The sequence below is a fragment of the Culex pipiens genome, chromosome 2 (assembly GCF_016801865.2).
Source record: "Culex pipiens pallens isolate TS chromosome 2, TS_CPP_V2, whole genome shotgun sequence".
Classification (NCBI taxonomy): domain Eukaryota; kingdom Metazoa; phylum Arthropoda; class Insecta; order Diptera; family Culicidae; genus Culex; species Culex pipiens.
This window is the reverse complement of record NC_068938.1, coordinates 5,219,414-5,239,874: the sequence shown is the minus strand read 5'-3', so window position 1 is coordinate 5,239,874 and position 20,461 is coordinate 5,219,414. Positions and strand designations below refer to the sequence as shown.

The 20,461-nt window shown below is 37.5% G+C and overlaps 1 protein-coding gene across 1 annotated transcript in view; it reads right to left on the bottom strand.

The window, feature by feature from the left end:
- Window positions 1–20,461, bottom strand: part of LOC120417351 (beta-1,4-glucuronyltransferase 1) — a 128,241-nt gene that overhangs the window by 73,051 nt on the left and 34,729 nt on the right. Inside the window, exon 2 of the mRNA XM_039579355.2 lies at window positions 15,184–15,213. The gene's annotated coding sequence lies outside the window, so the exon portion shown is untranslated. The remainder of the gene's footprint in view (window positions 1–15,183; window positions 15,214–20,461) is intronic.

The window sequence follows — 20,461 nt, the reverse complement described above, 5'->3', positions numbered from 1 at the left end:
GTGCATTAGTAAAATATCTACAAGTGCTCCATACATGATTATAGTAAATTCCTTAACTGGAAGGAAATAAATTAAAAAAGCTTTTTGGAGGCCCATCGGCAAATACCTTCCCTGCCCGAGACGGAAATACAATTTGAATAACTCCGGAGAGGGCACGTGGCCTTCGGCGAAGAGGAGACTCTCCAGCAACAACCCAGCACAATAACGATGACAACATTGAAAACTATTTTTTCCTTTAATTGATCAATTCCATCTTCCTCACCTGGTGATGAGCATGGCGACCGGCGAGGCCACGACCCCTCGTTGTTGCTGGCCACAACAATATCTACCTACATTGGTCGTGGCAGGCTTTGACTCAACTCTATTAGCTGTATCGATTGTGTCGATTCACCCCCAACCCGACGCTTCAAGGAGGCCATGAGAAGTGCACGAAGGGAAATTAAACTTTGATAGTTGGTTGAGAAATTCAAGAAATTTCAATCCAGGAAATATTCACGATTAAAAATTCCAGAATATAAAAAAATTGTAGAAAAATCAGCAAAAAATAACTATCAAGTTTAAATCAAAGAAAGTAAAACCACCAAACTGCTTCACAACTTCCCTCCGTGCCCGCAATGCTGCTAATTTGCGTCCGTACACCACCACCGCCACACCACGTGCTCACACAAAGTAATAACAATTTTCGCGCTTTTAAGCCAAGCAGAAGATCTCCCAGCGCTGATAAGCCCCGGCGCACTCGCGGCCTGTCAGCGCGGCTGTCGATTGTGCACCTATTATATTTATTACCTTGTGGCCGAAGCAGCAATAGCCATGGCATGCTTTGACTCATAATGCACACCTCCGCCGCCGTTGTTGCAACCACCTTGGCGCTTCGCCGTCATTTTACGATTTTCTTGGCGTCAAAATTTTGGCACTCATTGAAAAAAGCGAATTTGTTTTCCACTTTTGTCAGTCGTTATGTAAAAGAGCATTTTTCGCACTTGAAAACGAGCTGCCGATACAGCAAAAGAGAAGAGTTCAACGCCTGCCAATTAGCTGGGTGTTTCCACTTCTGGCCACAAGATGGCTCTCTCTCTCTAACTCTCTTGTGCCATCATTTGTCGATAAGGGTGCGTCAGATGTTGGTCAATTGGCTCACGTAACAATCTGGCAGCATAACTTTCCAGATGACAGTTGGGAGGTGCTTGTTATGAGATGTTCGATTACTAAATTATTGTTTAGTCTTTTTTGTCTTTTTTGTCTTTTTTGTCTTTTTTGTCTTTTTTGTCTTTTTTGTCTTTTTTGTCTTTTTTGTCTTTTTTGTCTTTTTTGTCTTTTTTGTCTTTTTTGTCTTTTTTGTCTTTTTTGTCTTTTTGTTCGAATTTTAACTTATTTTAACCTTCGGGAAGTCGCGTGTTTTCGCCTTTCTTACAAGTGCCCTTATAAACTGTGTACAAAGTACACGTACGCGACCTCCGGTGGGTTAATTAGTTTTCGAGCTCTTGATTTGAATTGTGTTTCCTACAAATAAAGCAAAGCGTTTCATTTTTATCTGCGTATCTGTGAACATTTCCCAGTGGCGTAATTAAACGTCCAAGAACATCTTCCTCCAAGATAAGCAAGCAATAAATCTCTTTTCTATAGCTTCGACACCAGGAGCTTTTCCGGACCAGAGCGTGCACGGAGAAAAAAGAGTTCCCGAAATCGTGAACAAGCGTTCATGAAAATGGGAACCTCGAACAAAGTGTTCAAATCCCATGGTACGATTTTGAAAAACGTACCATGAAATTTGAACACTTTGTTCGTGGTTCTCATTTTCATGAACGCTTGTTCACGATTTTGGGAACTCTTTTTTCTCCGTGTGGCAGTAATAATTTAACGAGCGAAATAATTTCAGTGTGAAAGATGATATTGATAATTACCATGGAGTCAAGTCAAGAAAAAGAGAGAGAAAGATAGCGAAAACCTGTCTGTTGCTAGTAATTGATAATATAGCATCGAAAGTGGTGCTTAAAGCGCTTTTATCAGGAGAAAAATATTGCCAGTTAATTGTAGACTACGTTTATGGTTTGAAAATTCTGCAATCTACTAACAAGAATTGGTTTTACAAGCCTTTTTATTGACTGATCCGTCAAAATCCCCAACAATACCATTCTCTACAATAACAAATAGATACCATCGATTAGTTCCGGAGAGCTTACACGTTTCAGCAAGAAAAAAGAATGAAAACCGACCATTTCATGCTCGTTATCATCGGTGAGTATCGTTTCGACCCATTTGTGAATGTTTGACCAAACCCACCCCATTACTGTCAGTGGAAATGCTGCTTGCTAGATATGGAAAATGGCTAGTTTAGCAAAACACTAATGGCTGAAAGATAGGGAAAACTAAATATACAAATACACGGAAAAAAATCATGTCAAACGACGGTGGCGCCACAAGTGTCAAATGCGGTTAAACATTGAACTACAAAACATGACATTTTGATTTGAAATGACCGTTTATTGTAAGTTTGAAAAATAGTGCTTTGATTTTGAATGCTCAATTTTACAGTTTTATTTTTTCCGTGCCTCGATTCAGTGACCAATTGATGACCTGGTAGAAATAGCCGGGTGAGAATGAATATATCGAATTGAAATGTCAGACTAGAGGCCAACGAGGAGAAATTGAATTCAGGCTGTGTAAAGAACGATCCAGCTGTCGTCGTTCTGCTATTGCCTGATGGTCATTCGTTGATAACGATGGAAAGGTTGGACAGGGTTGATTGATTAAGGGCTCTTTAATTTGAATGTTATTGTTGTTCGTAGAATTTTCGAGAGTTTTGCAAGGAAATTGTTTCGAAACAGTCGAAATTCAAAATTAATCATCAAAAAGTAAACTTTTGTCACACTATCCCCACAAGGTAAAGAAAACACACCTGCTATCGTGCACCCCTTAAAACCCCATCAAACAACAAAAACATAATTCCAAAGTACACACCTTCCCAGACCATATCAACACAGGTGTGTACCAGCTGATGAAAATTTTCATTATAGATAGCAAACACGTGCACCTTTTCTCCCCGCCACGTTTCTAATACAACAAAACTTTTCATAACGTCCACCGCTCTTTCTCTCTCTTCGAGGTGGGTAAAGGTGTAAAAAGTGTAACGGAAGGAAATCGATTAACCGCCCCTAAACAAAGCTGTTGAACGCGCTGCGCTCGTAGAAATGCTCCGGTTAAGCGTTTGTAAAGCGGAACTCCGTAATAATTACTGTTAAAGCGTTAAATTTTAAGAATTTTTGGGGGCGTTTACAGGCTACGAACCAAAAAAAAGTTGACGACAGGATTTGATGCTCCACTTTTTAAGGGGATAAGGGAAAATCTCCACGGTATCCCCAAGAAAGTTTCGCTTGGAGTTGAACGATCATTCGGGTTTAATTTCAAGTTACGTAATTCGCGGAAACGCCCACTAGCCATAGTTTCGTTTCCCTCGATACAATGTTGCAACCGGGTTGGCAGAACTTTTCCACGCGATGTTTACTTACCTATTAACTGTGTGTGCAATCTTCGAGTCTCCTAGTCAAAGTTAAGTCGCCCCCCGAAGCCATGCCAGGCACGCTGTAATTAATCACAAACATGCAATCGCGGTCGTCCCGCAAAGTTCTTTGACTTTTGCCAACTATTTCTAGAACTCTAGAAAGAGTTACTGCAAGTTATGCGGGCAAAGTATTTTAATTACAGTTAAAGCCGGCTTATCAATCCAAGCAGGCCGCGACGTCAAAGTGTGCTGGTTGATGTCACAGTGGGGTGAGGACACCCCGAAAAAAAAAAACAAACAAAGAACAAACCTATTAAACTGACCATTAGTCGCGCCGAACAAGACATCAAGGCATGCTACGATGACCCAGACGCAATAGTTTATCATCGACCTGCAGGGGGTGGAGCATGCCAAATTGCACACTTTGCTCAACCAACTCAGTGTGTATGTTTTTTCGCCAGCCTGCTTGGTTTATGGTGGCCAGCGAGGTTGGCACTGGACCAAACAAGCGGAACCGCCGCCACCGCGACCCACAGTAGGCCTTGGAGAGGTACGGTTAGACTACGGTTGTTTGACAGAGTCGCATTCATTCAATACACGGAAAAAGTCAATTCTCGGAATTGTGAACTGTGTTCATGAATTTTAGAACCACGCAGGAATATATTCACGTTTGTGAATAAATTCGTTCATGGTTCACAAATTCATGAAAACAATTCACAATTACGGGAATTGATTTTTTCTTTGTAGGACGTAAAATTGATGTAATCCCGAGCAGACGGCAATATCTTGGAAATAACATTTTTTGATGTTTGAAAATACTAGGTCAATAACATTTTTTGTTATTTATAACAAGATTTGTTATTCGTCGTTATGATTTTTTTTGTTATTGGATTATTATTGCAATAACAGACTAATAACATTTCTAGTAATTCTTCGAACAAATCTTTGTTATTATTTTTTGTTATTTTAACAACTAATCCGATCATCCCAATAACAGTTGGAGGTATTCTTCCATAACAAAAAATGTTATTCCAAAGTTGTTTTGGCTTTCAACCAATAACAGACCAATAACAAATTTTGTTATGATAACATAAACTAAACCCTTATGCAAAAATTGATTTTTCAAAAAGATTCCATAACACTTTCGGTTATTTTAACAGTATTTGTTATTGAAATGGCATGAATTTTGTTATTACCGTCTGCCCGTGATTACGCAGCTCTTCAAAATGACGAACTGTGTCTTTTTACCTTTTTAACGCAAAAAAAAGTTTCAAAATGTGTTTGAAGACAGTTTTTGACAGCTGTCAAACCACCGGAGTCCCACTGTACCTAGCTCAAGGGAGCCAGAGGCAGGTGGATGCAGCGCGTGCAGGTAATATATCTCATTTGAGAGCATTTTATGGCGATAAAGAAAGACGTTAGAAACGACGACGAGCAGTGAGGTGAAATTGAAAAATAGATAAATAAACTATTGTGGGTAACGAAGCGCAATTCTGACCAAAAACCAGCGAGAACAGCCCAACTTTTCGGCAAGCCCAACTCCGCGCCGGTTACCCTAGCAACGGCAGCGCCGCACAGGCACCGCCTACTCCGGCGAAGAATTTATGTGCAGTTGGTGCAGCCTTCAGCTGAGTCGGTGAAATGGTGCGTTCGGCAAGTTGGGAAAGCAAAGCAAAGACGCGCGCCGTATAATGGGCCGCTTGAGGCCGCTCGCGGTGGTCCTAAGGATCTACCAGGGCCAGATAATCCGGCCCCCAGGATTTATGGATTTATAGAAGCTCGTTGGGGGGACGGGACTGATGGGGTCGAAAGGTATTTATTACCGCGCAAATGGGGAAGCATTTTGGGATTGATGCCGCGCCGGGCATGTTTTCCATAAATTTCGCAGCAAATTGAGCGGTTGATTAAGCTTGGGAGCGATTTCGTTGCCGGAAATAGACATTACGGCAGACTTGGTTGATCGTGATCTACCATTTCTTATGGATGCTTGTAGCCCTAATGAGTACTTACCTTCAAAAGTAGAGAGTTATTCCCAGTTTTTGGAAAGAAAAAAAATCTTGTTTGGAAACGATGATTTTAACAAATTGCAGACTGGACTACGTCATATGGAAGTGATAACTTCTCTAGCTCATTTTGCTCAGGAATTGAAAATAGGGAATAAAACTAATTCCACTTAAGAAGATTCTTTATCTCAACCGCGCACCGAAAGTAAGGATTCGGAAGACAAGAAGGGTTCACACTCCACCGGTTTAAGAGGACAAGGGAAATTCTCCAACCATTTAAAAATCTCTCTACACGGTGTAAAGACTGCTAAAAACACTGCACCAAAAATGTTTCATTTCGTCTCCGGAGTTGCACGAAACTATGAATCCCACTGCACTAACTGAGGGAGCGTGGGCCCCTTTAATGGACCTTCATTTTCCGCCCTATTTAGCGTGAATTTATAATGATTTATGGAGCTCCCCAGCGCAAATCCCTTTCGCGCCATGTATTCATTCACGTTCTCGGTTGTCACGATGAATGGGAGAGAACGAGATAAATATAAATGTGTGTGTGATGGAAATCATAATCATCATCATCTCGTGCTCGATTGTGGTGCATCAGCTCACCGCATAAAGCATAGACGATTGTTGATGAAGATATGTTGGGTGTTGGGTGTTTCGATCGTACAAAAGATAGCCCCATGAATGAATGGCTCAATGAATGGTTGGGGATGTTTTCTTTTGTTGGGCGAGTATTTTTGGTTCACTGAGCTGGAAGACTCGTTAACAACTATCCATTGGCGCTTTCTGCTCTTCTGTTATTACATAAAAAGAAGCAGTATAGTGAGATATTGTTGCCTTAATTAATGAAATAATTGACTTGATTTTTGTCTCTCAACTTTGAACCGAAAAGTTACAACGATTAATCAAAGCATTTCCCACACCCCGATTCGAAATAAAATTGCCATTAGTTATGGGGTCGTCCATTTATCACCGACAGAGTTTGGAATCGATTATCACACCGCGTCACATCGCATTCTTCAAAATCCCAAATTTCCCACCAGAAATTGGCGCCCCTAACGGCACCCCAAATCTGCGTCTGATCCAGACACCACGTGTGCGTGAGAAACCTCCAAGTTTTGCGTGCAAGTAATTCTTCGAGGTCGAGTCGGAAATATTTGTCAACAATTAAAGTACAGCTAGACTGGAACGACGACGGCGACCAGACACGGCCACCTAATTTCGTTCGGCTGTCTGGATGCTGGACGAGCCCTCCGAACGCAATTACCCTGCTTTTCGAGGTGATTATTCTGACGGCAAGAGGTCCAAAGTGTGAATCTTTCACTCTCTTTCGTGGCCACATGGACGCATCAAGCCGAAAAGTGGCCACTTTTTCAATGGGTTCCCGGTTGATTCCCATCGTTTTACAGCTTTTTAATGCCGATTTATCGATGGAGAGCACTGTTGAATGCTTGGAAATGATGAATGATTAGCAGTAGTAGGGTTTGAAATGAATCAAGTAGGCTTTGCCTTTCGAGTCAATAAATAAATCATCTCTGCGATAAACATCACACAGTAGGCCTGGCCACTCTGATATTATGTCGAACGTGGGGGTTTGACGTTTCGAAAACGACGTATTTGAACCAAACTTTTCTTCGCCTCCAGCAAACGTCAAATCAGTGCAAACATGGGCTGATGTACGATTTGTTTACCTTTTTTTGGTACCCTCCGCAAACGTCAAACCATACAAAATTGCTGCCGGATCTTTTCCGGAAGAGATCCGGAAAAAGATCCGGCAGCAATCTGTATTGATTTGACGTTTACTGAGAGTGCCGAAAAGTTTGGTAATGTTCTGCTTGCCAATGCTGCCGGATCACCTCACGATTTTGTTAACGTTTGCTGGCGAAGTTGAAACAATAAAAACAAATCACCTCGTCATGAAAACAATAACAAACTGTTTGTTGTTTGTTTAACATTCTTGGATCTTTCATTTTTTTACAATGTTGTGTTCTGGATATCCAGGAAACAACCCTGATTTTCTATTTTGACATGCAGTATTTCGGAATACAACAAAAAATAGCAAAATAAGGACAATTATCACAGTAGGCTCCCCTCCAAACCCGTGACACGTGACGAGGCTCTTTTCCGCTTTAGACGGCTTACTATGATCGTTGTTTTGGTTCAAAACAAACCATACACGTTAAAGTAACCATGGGAGACACTCCACATACTTTGTTTTCTTTCAAAAAGTGTCTAGCAAACAAAGTTGTGATTTAGATTGAAAATTTCCTGGAATGGGTTGATTTTCGGTTTGGAAAGAAAAATCTATTTTCAAACGGTCAAAGGTCGCAATCAAATTTTCATCAACTTTCTCTCAAGCACGAGAAACAATCGAACTGAATCGTCACGACATTGTCCCACCAATCAACTCGAAAAAAAACCCAAATACCTGAAACGGCCACGTTGTGGGGCGTTAGAAATGAAATATGTAATAACCGGACCCAAAAACCAAAACAAACCCGGCCAAAAATAGGCACCACCGTCGTCGGTCGTCACCCCGATCGATATTTGGCCCTGGCCCGTGAATGTCAAGCGCCGAAAGCCTTATGTTTCTGTTCTTTGTTTTGCTGCTCGGGCCAGGTGCAAACCCGCGAGCGCAAGGTGAACTTGGATCTGAATGAAAGCCCGCTTTTGAGTGATTCGAAGGTACTTTTTCGAGTGGACGCTCTCTTCGAGAGTTACGCGGAATCTTACTTTTTGAAGAACTCTGGATATCCCATCCAGTCGGTCTAGACCTGCGGCGGAGAAGTTGATTGATGGTTTTTCCTCGTTGATTGGGTCGATTTTTTTACTTGCAAGCGAATAAGAGGGGGAAAGCTTTCTGTTCTGCAAGTAATCTGAATATTTTCCTTCGCAATGGCGATGATGAGAAGACTAATTTTCTAACTGTTGGGGCGTCAAAGTTGAACAAAAATCAGTATTCTTGATTTGCCGCTTCTTCATTGGTCAAAAGAATCGAGTAGGCCGTGATTTTGGATCAAAGAAAACGTTTAACGTTTAAAAAGTATTCCAAATTTTTGAAGTTTCTGATGTAAACAAAAGAATTGCTTCGCTTGGAGACTGTGATTTCAGCGGATTGTAGACTGGATTTCGTCATGTATGTGTGAAGATTTTCCAAAACAGGTTGCGAAAATCGGATTTCACCAGGGACAAGGAAAGGGATTTAGAAGATGAGACGTGTCAATGCTCTTCTTTTTTTAAGGGGATAAGGGAAAATCTCCACTATATTCACAAATAAGTTTAGCTTGATGTTGGACGGTTTTTGGATGTCAAAATTGCTCGATTTGGGTGTAAACAAAAAATCCAAAGCCTCCTTGGATTGCAACAAAACTGCAACACACTTGACTGCGCGCGAATGTAAATAAACCTTCATTAAATTCGACATTCACGCCACAACCACAACCAACAGAGGCATATAATCTGGCCAGGGAGAAACGTGATGTCGACGAGCGAATTACCACTCCCGACCAACAACCTCCAGGGCACATTCTGACACTCTCCCATAAATCATGTTCCCATCCCCCGTATACACAGGGTGTATCAGTTACGGAGATGCATTCGCTGCAGGGTGCTTGATTGCAGCTATAATCGAGGACCTGTTTGCAGGTTAAAAATAGCGTATTAAAAATAGAGTTCTCTATTTTTAACGGCGTCTCGTACTCGGCTTAACGTATTTCAATTAAACCTCCAACAGTACTCATCAATCCTTGCCACATCAACCGTCGTCAATGATCCTTCAGAAGATGCGAGCACTATTAATTACAACCCAGCAGAGTTCCTATGGACATGGAGATACCACCCGGTGCTTAGAGCGGAAGGACCATAATTAAGGCCCTCATCAATGCCGTCTCAACGGCCCTTTTGTGGCGTGTAAAAAATATTTATTTACACAAAAGTGTCAGTTTAACGATGTGCTGCATCACGCACTATGATTTCCTACCTCCAAGACCTGATCACCTGCATCATCAGCATTCATCGGAGATCGCACCTACGGTAGCGAAACCCGTTCTGACCCCCGAAGCTACCATCTGTCAGTGTTGCACAATAGATCAAGTCCAAACATGCCCGCGGCAACCCTCGATCGAACTCCAAGAAGTCGGACCTTAATCCTTGACGGCGTAGCCCTTTTGTTGTCATAAAATTGTTGTTTACATTCGCGCGGGGTCCCGCTTCTCCATTGTGTGACCCTTAACAACGGTGAAATTGTTCAGAACCGTTCTTTCGTCGGACAATACAAAGCAAACGCAACACAGTAGGCCATGACGGATTGCTTGTTGGTCAGTGTTGCCAGCCAGCCAGCAAGTGACTCAGCGCAAATATGAAACGCCCACAGACACAATGGTGTAAGAGGAATTCGACGCAAATAGAGCGACGAAAGTCGCGGTTTTTCTTGATGTCAGAACTTAGAGGAGAGTTCGTTGACCAGCCCAAGATCTTCTGCTTGAGAGGAGTGGCATTTCACCGGCCAGAATTGGCCTTCAGCGAGAGAGTATAATTGCCGTTGCGTGACGCCGTAATTGCCAAGGAATGCAAAGTGTTCCCCGGTACCGCAGCGAATCGCGCAAATACGCGAAATTGCCGGAATAGTTGGCCATGACAGCGCGCTAACCTCTGGCCCAGACTACTTTGTTGCATCACCGCGTGGATGTCACCGGTTGGCTGTGCTGTGACAGTCGTGTCACGTTTTAACATTTACCGAATGTCATATGTCACATAACTCCGATCTATGGGACGGTGCCGGAGATTTACGAACGGTTGCTGAGATCAAGGAAACGTCAGAAAGTCTCCTTAACCGCAGCGAGGTAGGCTCGAAATGGCACATCTTGTGATGCAACATCGCGTCACCGCCAACTATGTTGAATGTCGTTGCACAATCTTTTAGAAAGATGAGCTCGACGATGACCTCATTTCAAGGTACATAATACAAAACAATTGATCATCAAAATCCAAGAACCGTTCCAAATCCACGACCCTGACCCTAGAGCTTCAAATCCCCAAGTTCATTACACTAAAACCCAAAACAACAAAAACTGGCCAAACTTCACTTGGAATTCCTTCCAGCAACCCACCAAGACACGTCATAACAGCAGGCAGAAGCCGACACCCCGTATCGAATCCATTTCACGTCTAATGAATAGCAGGCTGCGTCGGCGCCGATGCCCCCGAGGGCATCCATCGTAGCAGGCACTGCCACAGTCTGTAGGAACTGCGCTCACGCTCTGAGTCCGTCTGTCTGCCTGCTGCAGCAGCCTGCTTCGATAAATAATGCTCCGGCATTTTTATTGACCACGTCGGCATTCAAGGCCACCGCACGCTGATTGCAAGGTTGCTTGGATCCTGGAAGGAACTCCTCCTCCCGTCCGGTCGTCGAATTATGCTCGCGTCTTGCGAGACTTTACGTCTCGTCTAGCTCGTTTTTTGTAATTCAATTTAATTTAATTTAATTCAATATCCGCGCGCGTGAACGAGCCTGAACTCCACGAGGTCTCTCACTCTCTGTCTCGAGTTGGCACCGATCCGGCCTCAACTGTTGATCCTCCGACTCTGGAGAGCATATTTACCGCGTGGAAATTTATGACCCTTACATGCTCGGCATCCAGTACAAACGGGCAATTGCATCTGGGGCAGGGCAGAAGCTCGGGCTCAGAAATTGAATTAACTGAAGGCGCGTTCAGGCCAGTAACCTTGCAATTCATCGCCAGGAACTGCCCCGCCAGATTTTTTTTTCGTTGTGTGCAGTTTGTTATTATTGCGCAGACTGGGATGAATGCCAGAATAGGACGTCAACCCTCGGCTGTGTGAGATTTGATATCGTTGAATATTAGAGATGAACGATTTTTTAAGATTCGTGACAATATATTCACCGAAATTTTGGTGGAGCAAAATAACCAAAATGAGCAAAATTGCCTAAATTGTCAAAATGACACAAATGACCAAAATGATCAAAATGATCAAAATGATCAAAATGATCAAAATGATCAAAATGATCAAAATGATCAAAATGATCAAAATGATCAAAATGATCAAAATGATCAAAATGATCAAAATGATCAAAATGATCAAAATGATCAAAATGATCAAAATGATCAAAATGATCAAAATGATCAAAATGATCAAAATGATCAAAATGATCAAAATGATCAAAATGATCAAAATGATCAAAATGATCAAAATGATCAAAATGATCAAAATGATCAAAATGATCAAAATGATCAAAATGATCAAAATGATCAAAATGATCAGAATGATCAAAATGATCAAAATGATCAGAATGATCAGAATGATCAAAATGATCAAAATGATCAAAATGATCAAAATGATCAAAATGATCAAAATGATTAAAATGATCAAAATGATCAAAATGATCAAAATGATCAAAATGATTAGAATGACCAAAATGATCAAAATGTTCAAAATGATCAAAATGATCAAAATGATCAAAATGATCAAAATGATCAAAATGATCAAAATGATCAAAATGATCAAAATGATCAAAATGATCAAAATGATCAAAATGATCAAAATGATCAAAATGATCAAAATGATCAAAATGATCAAAATGATCAAAATGATCAAAATGATCAAAATGATCAAAATGATCAAAATGATCAAAATGATCAAAATGATCAAAATGATCAAAATGATCAAAATGATCAAAATGATCAAAATGATCAAAATGATCAAAATGCTCAAAATGATCAAAATGATCAAAATGATCAAAATGATCAAAATGATCAAAATGATCAAAATGATCAAAATGATCAAAATGATCAAAATGATTAAAATACCCGAAATGGCCAAAATTAACAAAAGACCGAAATAATCAAATTGACCAAAATGAGCAAAATGAACAAAATGATCAAAATGACCAAATTGCAAAAATAAAAAAAAATATTAAAAACAGAATTAACAAAATTAACAAAATTAACAAAATTACGAAACTAACAAAATTAACCAAATTAACAAAATTAACAATATTAGCAAAATTAACAAAATTAACAAAATTAACAAAAATTAACAAAATTAACAAAATTAACAAAATTAACAAAATTAACAAAATTAACAAAATTAACATAATTAACAAAATTAACAAAATTAACAAAATTAACAAAATTAACAAAATTAACAAAATTGACAAAATTAACAAAATTAACAAAATTAACTAAATTAACTAAATTAACAAAATTAACAAAATAAAAAAAATTAACAAAATTAACAAAATTTTATAAAAATACGAAAAAACTTAATTAACAAAAAACAAAACTAACAAAATTCAAATACGAAATTAATAAAGTTAACAAAATTTAACAACATTTAAAAAAATTTAACAAAATTTAACAAAATTTAACAAAATTTAACAAAATTTAACAAAATTTAACAAAATTTAACAAAATTTAACAAAATTTAACAAAATTTAACAAAATTTAACAAAATTTAACAAAATTTAACAAAATTTAACAAAATTTAACAAAATTTAACAAAATTTAACAAAATTTAACAAAATTTAACAAAATTTAACAAAATTTAACAAAATTTAAAAAAAATTAACAAAATTTAACAAAATTTAACAAAATTTTACAAAAATTCACAAAATTTAACCAAATTAAACAAAATTTAACAAAATTTCACAAAATTAACAAAATTTAAAAAAAAAATCAAAATTAACAAAATTTAAAAAAATTACAATATTAACAAAATTAGCAAAACTAACAAATTAAAAAAATTAACAAAATTAACTAAATTAACAAAATTTCCAAAATTAACAAAATTAACAAAATTAACAAAATTAACAAAATTAACAAAATTAACAAAATTAACAAAATTAACAAAATTAACAAAATTAACAAAATTTACAAAATTTACAAAATTTACAAAATTTACAAAATTTACAAAATTTACAAAATTAACAAAATTAACAAAATTAACAAAATTGACAAAATTAACGAAACTAACAATAATTATAAGCAACATTCGCATTGCTGAATAGATAGCTATTTTACTGAAAAGTCTTTAGCAATATTTGCCCAAGTGTGTTTTTTTGATCAATTTAGTGTAAATTGATCAGAAAATTCGTTTTCAAGATACATTGTATGAACAGTTGCCAACATTGTATTGAGACTTGTATGGAAGTACTAATGCTGCATGACATATTGAAAAAATAAAAAAAGCGTTACTTAATCCACCTTTAGGTGGTTGGTGCCTTCCTCGCATATTTTTATCAAAATATCTGAGATCCGGCCTCAAAAAAGGTTTATTAAAAACACTAAACTGCCCATGTTCGCATAAATGTCCCATATGCAAAAACAGCAAACTGAGAAAAACGCATTAGAAGTTTGTCCCATACATAAGACTACGTGTTAAGTTTTCGCGAAAAAACTGGATTTCCTCCTGATTTCTAGAACAAAGTACTGGATGTTATAGGCTCTTTCGAAAGAGCATACAATTTTGAACCAAACTGCATCATTACCTCGAAATCGATGAAAATGCATATGGGACATTTATGCGATCAGGGGCAGTAAAGTACTTATAACTTTTGATAGGGTTATCACATCTTCAATCTTTTGGGCTTGTTGGAAAGGTCTTTTGATTACCTATCAAACGATAGGTCGTATGATAGATCCGGACAACTTTTTCATCAAAATATTAGAGATCCGGCCTAAAAAAAGTGTATAAATAACACTTAAGTGCTCATAACTTTTGATGGGGTTGTCAGATCTTCAATCTTTTGAACGCGTTGGAAAGGTCTTTCAAATACCTTTCTAACAATATATAGCATGACGGGTTCTTACAAAAACCACCCTTTTTATGATATTTCAAACTCTAGCCAAATCGTTTTTTTAGCATAACTTTTGAAGTACTTTTCTAAACTTCATAATATTAACTAGGGTCTTGTGGAACCCCAAGACGAATCTAATGAGTCCAAATCGGTCCAGCCAGTCCGGAGATAATCGTGTGCATATTTTTCGGTGCACGGACTCACATCCAGACACACGCATATTTGTTCCGAATTTGATTCTGAGTCGATAGATATACGTGAAAGTGGGTCTACGAGGTCAAATAAAGAAGCTAATTTTTCGAGTGATTTAATAGCCTTTCCTTATTGAGGTGAGGAAGGCAAAAACAATAAAAAAATACAAATAAAATGCAAAAACTTTGTTAACTTTTGGGAGAATGGCCCGTTTGATTCTAATTGATTTCTCAACATCAAACATTTTAAAACGTGAAAATGCCAAGGGTTACTCGCAGGGTCCTAGTGCAGCGCGTAAAGGAGCGATCTTTCCCAGATTTCTTTTTTGCTTCCCTCGCAAAACGAATTGCGATGCACTGCGTACCCGGTCATTACGTTTGGCGCAATAAAATAACGAGACCACAACAGTTCAGGAGGCCGCAAATGTGTCTCATGTGCATTTCCGCACCATAACTAGTTGAGACGGTTATGCGATTAACGGGGGAGCAGCATGCAGCCCTCTAACAAGTGCGAAATTTATGTATTGCTGATTGTGGCGTGATTATAGAAGGAACACCATTACGAGCCTCATTTGCTCGAGGGTTTATTGTTCGGTAGGAAGGAAGTTCAAGAATTTATATTTCTTTTTTCGTTGAGTGCTAACTGTGTTTTGGAAGGGGGCTGAACAAACCTACCTTATCAACAGATTGACGTCGGTTGAGGATCTGGAATTGAAAGATGAAAAATGCATGCATTAGTCTAAAAGCAGCAAAAAACGGGAAACATCTTAACTTATGCAACTGCACATAGACGCCCTTGCTTCCCCTCGCACAAACTATTAAAAAACCGCCGTGGTTTTGCCAGAACGGGAAACGAATCGCTCATTTGAGGCACATAAAAGAGTTGAGTTTCTTCTGCATCATAAAACCTACCGCAGACACCGAGTTGTCGGTTCTGCTTCATTGAAGCCGGGGCGAAACAGGCGAAAAAAAAGTTTCCGACAAGCCATTTGAAGTCTTTCTTTTTGCCGAAACCACCACCACCCTCGAAAAAGTCGAGAATTTGAATGCGAGACTTTTTGGCAGCCCCATACGGTATTTGAGGGGAAAATTTTTATTCGTTTTCAGAGAGTAAAAAAACGCCGTTTGGCACGTGAATAAATTCGAATCTGAAAGTGTGTTTGATCAATTCTGCTGATTAATTCAGTGGAACTCTTGGGCAAAAAAAGCGACTCCGACATTCGAGTGCCTCCCCCCTCGGCCTTTGGCAACGTATCGGAAACTGTTTCAACATGACCGCCTGGAGGGCGTATAAAAAGTCGAAACCAGATCGGCCTGACAGTGTCCGTAGAGTACTGCCGGTTTGAGGGGGGTTTTGTCGCATGCAAACCGTTTTTGAACACCTTCTGGCAATGATTTGATTTATAGGTGATTCTTTCACCAACATCTAAAAAAAACAAATCAAAATTAAAAAAAAATCTTGTTATTAATGACCATCCCTAGTTCACAAACGTCTAAACAAACTGCCCCCAAGAGCATTCAGCAAACATCCTTCCTGAATACACGACTAAACTGCAGTTTTTGGCCCCTCACCCACCCTCCAAAGGAATAGTAGGCGGTGTGGTGTCACCATATGCAACTGACCCAATTTCGCCGCTGGCCAAGAAATCAAAGTAGGCCGCCGCAGTATACCTGCCAACTCAAAACAAGCAAAACGCTGCGCTAGTGTGTGACGATGGCCTACCGCGATCTGCAAAACAACCCCTCCTAGGGGAGGTTAGATCGAGGTGGGTAGGGAGTGGTCGTTTAATTAAGATACGATTCGCACATTTGGGAATTGGCCAAAAGTTGTCGCTGGTGCGGTTGGGTGGTAAATGGGGTGAAAGGGCAAAGGACTTTCAATCGGCCCCAGGGAAAGATTTGGCTTTTTGAAAGTGGGGGTTGTGTTTTGAAGCCCGTTTGAAAATCGGTTTTATCGGTCGTTGGGGCTGCACTTGGGTGGTGCTGGGGGGTGGGGAGCTTGTGGGGGTGATAATACTGAAAATTGCAATCAAATTTCCTTCTTTTGAATTTTATATTATAAGTTGCATCTTGCCTACGAACCTTTACTAGATTATCAAGTATTTTGCTCTCATATTGAATTAAAAAATACTACTTAAAGTTGCTGCAAATTCAATTTGAAAACGCATTTTTTTTAAATAGCTGCACAATTATCATAACCATAGAAAAACATTTTTATAGAAAAACATTTTAATAGAAAAACATTTCATTATAAAAACATCGAATTCGAATTCTGCGACCCAATTTAAGGCAAATTGGAATGGTTGATATTTTGCAAATTATAAAAAAACGAAAAATACGGTAATTTGTAAAAAAAAAAGTATTTTACAAAAACACTTGAAAACATTGAAAATCCATTCAAAAATTCACTTTTTTGATACCCATTTTGCGAACAATGAAATTTTCAGTATTTTCGAAAACACACGTATTTTGTGAAAATGTGAAAAAATTTCAAAAAAATCTTGTAAAGTTTTAAAGTGTTATGCATACAAAATTTTGCTTCGTTTGATATCCATGTTGAAATAAATAAAAATTTAAGCGTTATCGAAAAAAATTTTTTTTTGAGAATTTGAGTATAATACAAAAAGACTATAAATAGGTTAAAACACATGCAAAATTTTGCTTAGACACCTATTTTACAAACCATGAAAAGTTTATTTTTTCAAAAAAAAAACGGAATTTTGGAAAATTTTAAAGTGTTTTAAAAAAAAGTACGGTATTTTGTGAAAATTTAAGTATTTTACAAAAAAAAACCTCTGAAATAGAGAAAATGCAAACACAACTTTGCTTCATTTGATACCTATATTGTAAATTATGAAAATTTAAGTATTAAAAAAAAACGGTTTAATGTGAAATTTTTAGTATATTCAAAAAAAAATCTAGTGAAGTGAAAGTGCATACAAAATAACGCTTATTTTGATACTCATTTTGCAATTTATGAAAATTTTGATGTTTTCGAAAAAGTGAAAATTTAGTATTTTACAAAAAAAAACTTAAATAAAGGGAAATACATTCAAAACTCAGCTACGTTTCATACCTTTATTGCAAATTATGAAAATTAGAGTATTTTAAAAAAATACGGTATTTTGTGAAAATTTTTGAATTTTCGAAAAAAAAATCTCTCGTGAAGTCAAAACGCATACATAATTTCGCTTAGTTTGATACCCATTTTGCAAATTATGAAAATTTTTATGTTTTCAAAAAAGCATGATGTTTTGTGAATATTTAGTCTTTTTACAAAAAAAAACTGTAATACAGGGAAAATGCATACAAAATTATCCTTCTTTTGAAACCTTATAAAAATTTGAAATTTTTTATTATTTGAAAATTTAAGCAATTTAAAGCAAAAAACTCAGAAGTAAAAAAGCACAGTGAAGTAAAAAAAAAAACAAAAATTACTCATATAGCAAATTATGAAAACTTAAGTATTTAGAAAATATAAAGTATTTGTGATATTTATTTTTGAGTATTTATTACCTATTTTACAAATTATGATTTTCTTTATTTTTTTCGAAAAAGTACGGTATTTTGAAAAAAAAATAGTTTTTTACAAAAAAAAACTTTAATACAGGGAAAATGCATACAAAATTATCCTTCTTTTGATACCTGTACTGCAAATTATAAAAAAATAGATCATTTTCAAATATTACGGTATTTTGTGAAAATTTGAGCATTTTAAAACAAAAGCTCTGAAGTGAAAAATCACAGTGAAGTGAAAAAGCGCTCAAAATTTCGCATCGTTCAATACTCATATTGCAAATCAGGGACCATCCATAAACCACGTGGACACTTTTTTGGAAATCTAAACCCCCCCTCGTGGACAATTGTCCAAACAAAAAAAAATTTTTTGAATGGAGTGTGGACAATCGCCGTATTGCGTTGTTGATCCGTCCTTTGGTTGCTGAATGAAAATTTAAAAGAAATATTTTAGGTATTACTGATTAAGCACTCATTTACAATTGGCGATATCCTTCAGAGTATCGTGCAAGCAGTGGTGATGGGAAGATGGGTTTTTGTGGTGTTCTCTTTGTGCTGTGTTCGTGTTCATGTTCAAGTCATGCATGCAGTGGGGAGTCATTATGCTAATGAATATTATTGCGCGTCAGTAGGCAGTGCCGGGATGATGGTTTTGTTGTCGTGTTCGTTTTGTAATGTATTTGTATTAAAATCTAGCATGGCTTTTTGTAGTGATGGTATTGTTTTAGTGGTGGTGGTGATGGTGTTAAAAAACAAACGTTCAATTTACTAACATTGAGTCCAAAACCTCCCTACAAACATCTATACCACTAGGTGACGTAGAGATCTCTGCGCATTCTAGATAGATGTTTACTAACATACCTTCCAATCCCCGAGGTTAGCAAGGTACCGGCCAGGAGCCCCTTATCTTACTGGATAGTATTACACGCTCATCTTAAGATGAAAACATGGTATCTCCCGTGTTGGAATATTGTAACCGGATGAAAGTCTAGTGCTATCATACGTTTAATTACAGTTAAACAGCAAGATAAGCGTTGTGCAGCCATCCGGAATTGTGCGACCTTTATTGCTAATGCTATTGCTAATGCTAATGCTAATTTACAATTGGCGATATCCTTCAAACTACGAATCAATAGTTTATTGAATATTCAAAAAAAATCACAAAATTTATGCTATTTATTTATTAAATTTATTAGAAATTTAATTCTTCATTCAAAAATGATTTCTGATTTTTTTCGAGGGTTCAAAAACATTAAAATCACATTTTTTTCAACGGTGCTTAGTTCGGCCAAAAATAAAAGTTTGACATTTTGGTTCATTAAAACATACAAAAAAAAATAAATGAAAGTTGATTAAAAAAGAAAAACTACATTTATCTCGTATACTTTTTTTCTGAATAGTTCAGATTATAGACTGCAACTTTGACAATGATACCAAATCAGTCCAAAATTTGCTTTACAATAGAATTAACCCTTTTTATGTTAAAAAGAACAAAAAAAACATTCTCATAGAAGAAATTTAAAAAAACTGCCGCCACTTTTCATTACATAAAATCGCAAAAAAAACCCGTTAACATGCCATTTAAGTTAACTTAAGGTAACTTTGCAGGAACATTTTTAAAGTGTGACAATATTCTATATTTTGAGAGAGAAGACAATTTCAAAAATATGTGCAAAAGTATGAAGTTTGATGCAAACATAACGATTTATCGCATTTTTACGATAAAAAAAATAAGTTTTTTTTTTGTAAAAAAGGATTCCCAATTGGCTGGCGTACTTAAAAAATCGAAAAAAAATATTTCAAAATCTTTTTTTTTTGTTTTGAAACCATTGTCATTTTTTGAAAACTAAGTTTCCATTTAATACGGTTTAGTCCTTTAGATTCTGTGTAATGTGAACCGTTCTTATAGAGTTATCTCTGCGGTAAACTTATGCAGTAAAGAGAGAAAAAAAAAAGATTTTTTTTATAATAGTTCCCAAAACCACTTACTAAAAAAGTAAAAAGAAACAGAATAGTATGAAAACCCAACCCCTAAAACTGCACATCCATCCTAACGTATTCATTCACACATCAAGTTCGACACTGCACCAGTTCACAGCAGCGGGTCACATACAACAGAGCAGCGGGCTTTAATAAAACACCACCCATTGCGCCCTCAATAAACCAACATCATAATTAACAAAACACTTCACACACGACGGGAAACCTCCAAGACAAAACCGCAACAGCAGCTCTAACGAATAGAACGTGCCCCAAAAAACGCGAGTTCCGTTCCGTATTTGCCGTATGGCGACGACGAGGGGCCTCAATCAATTTCTCACCACCACCACAGGCCTCCCCTTAAGTTGATTGACTAATCCGGCAGTCTAATAGCCGCCGCCGCCACGTGCATTTCCTGCCCGGCTTCCTCCCCTACAAAACCTAACCTAACGAGAGC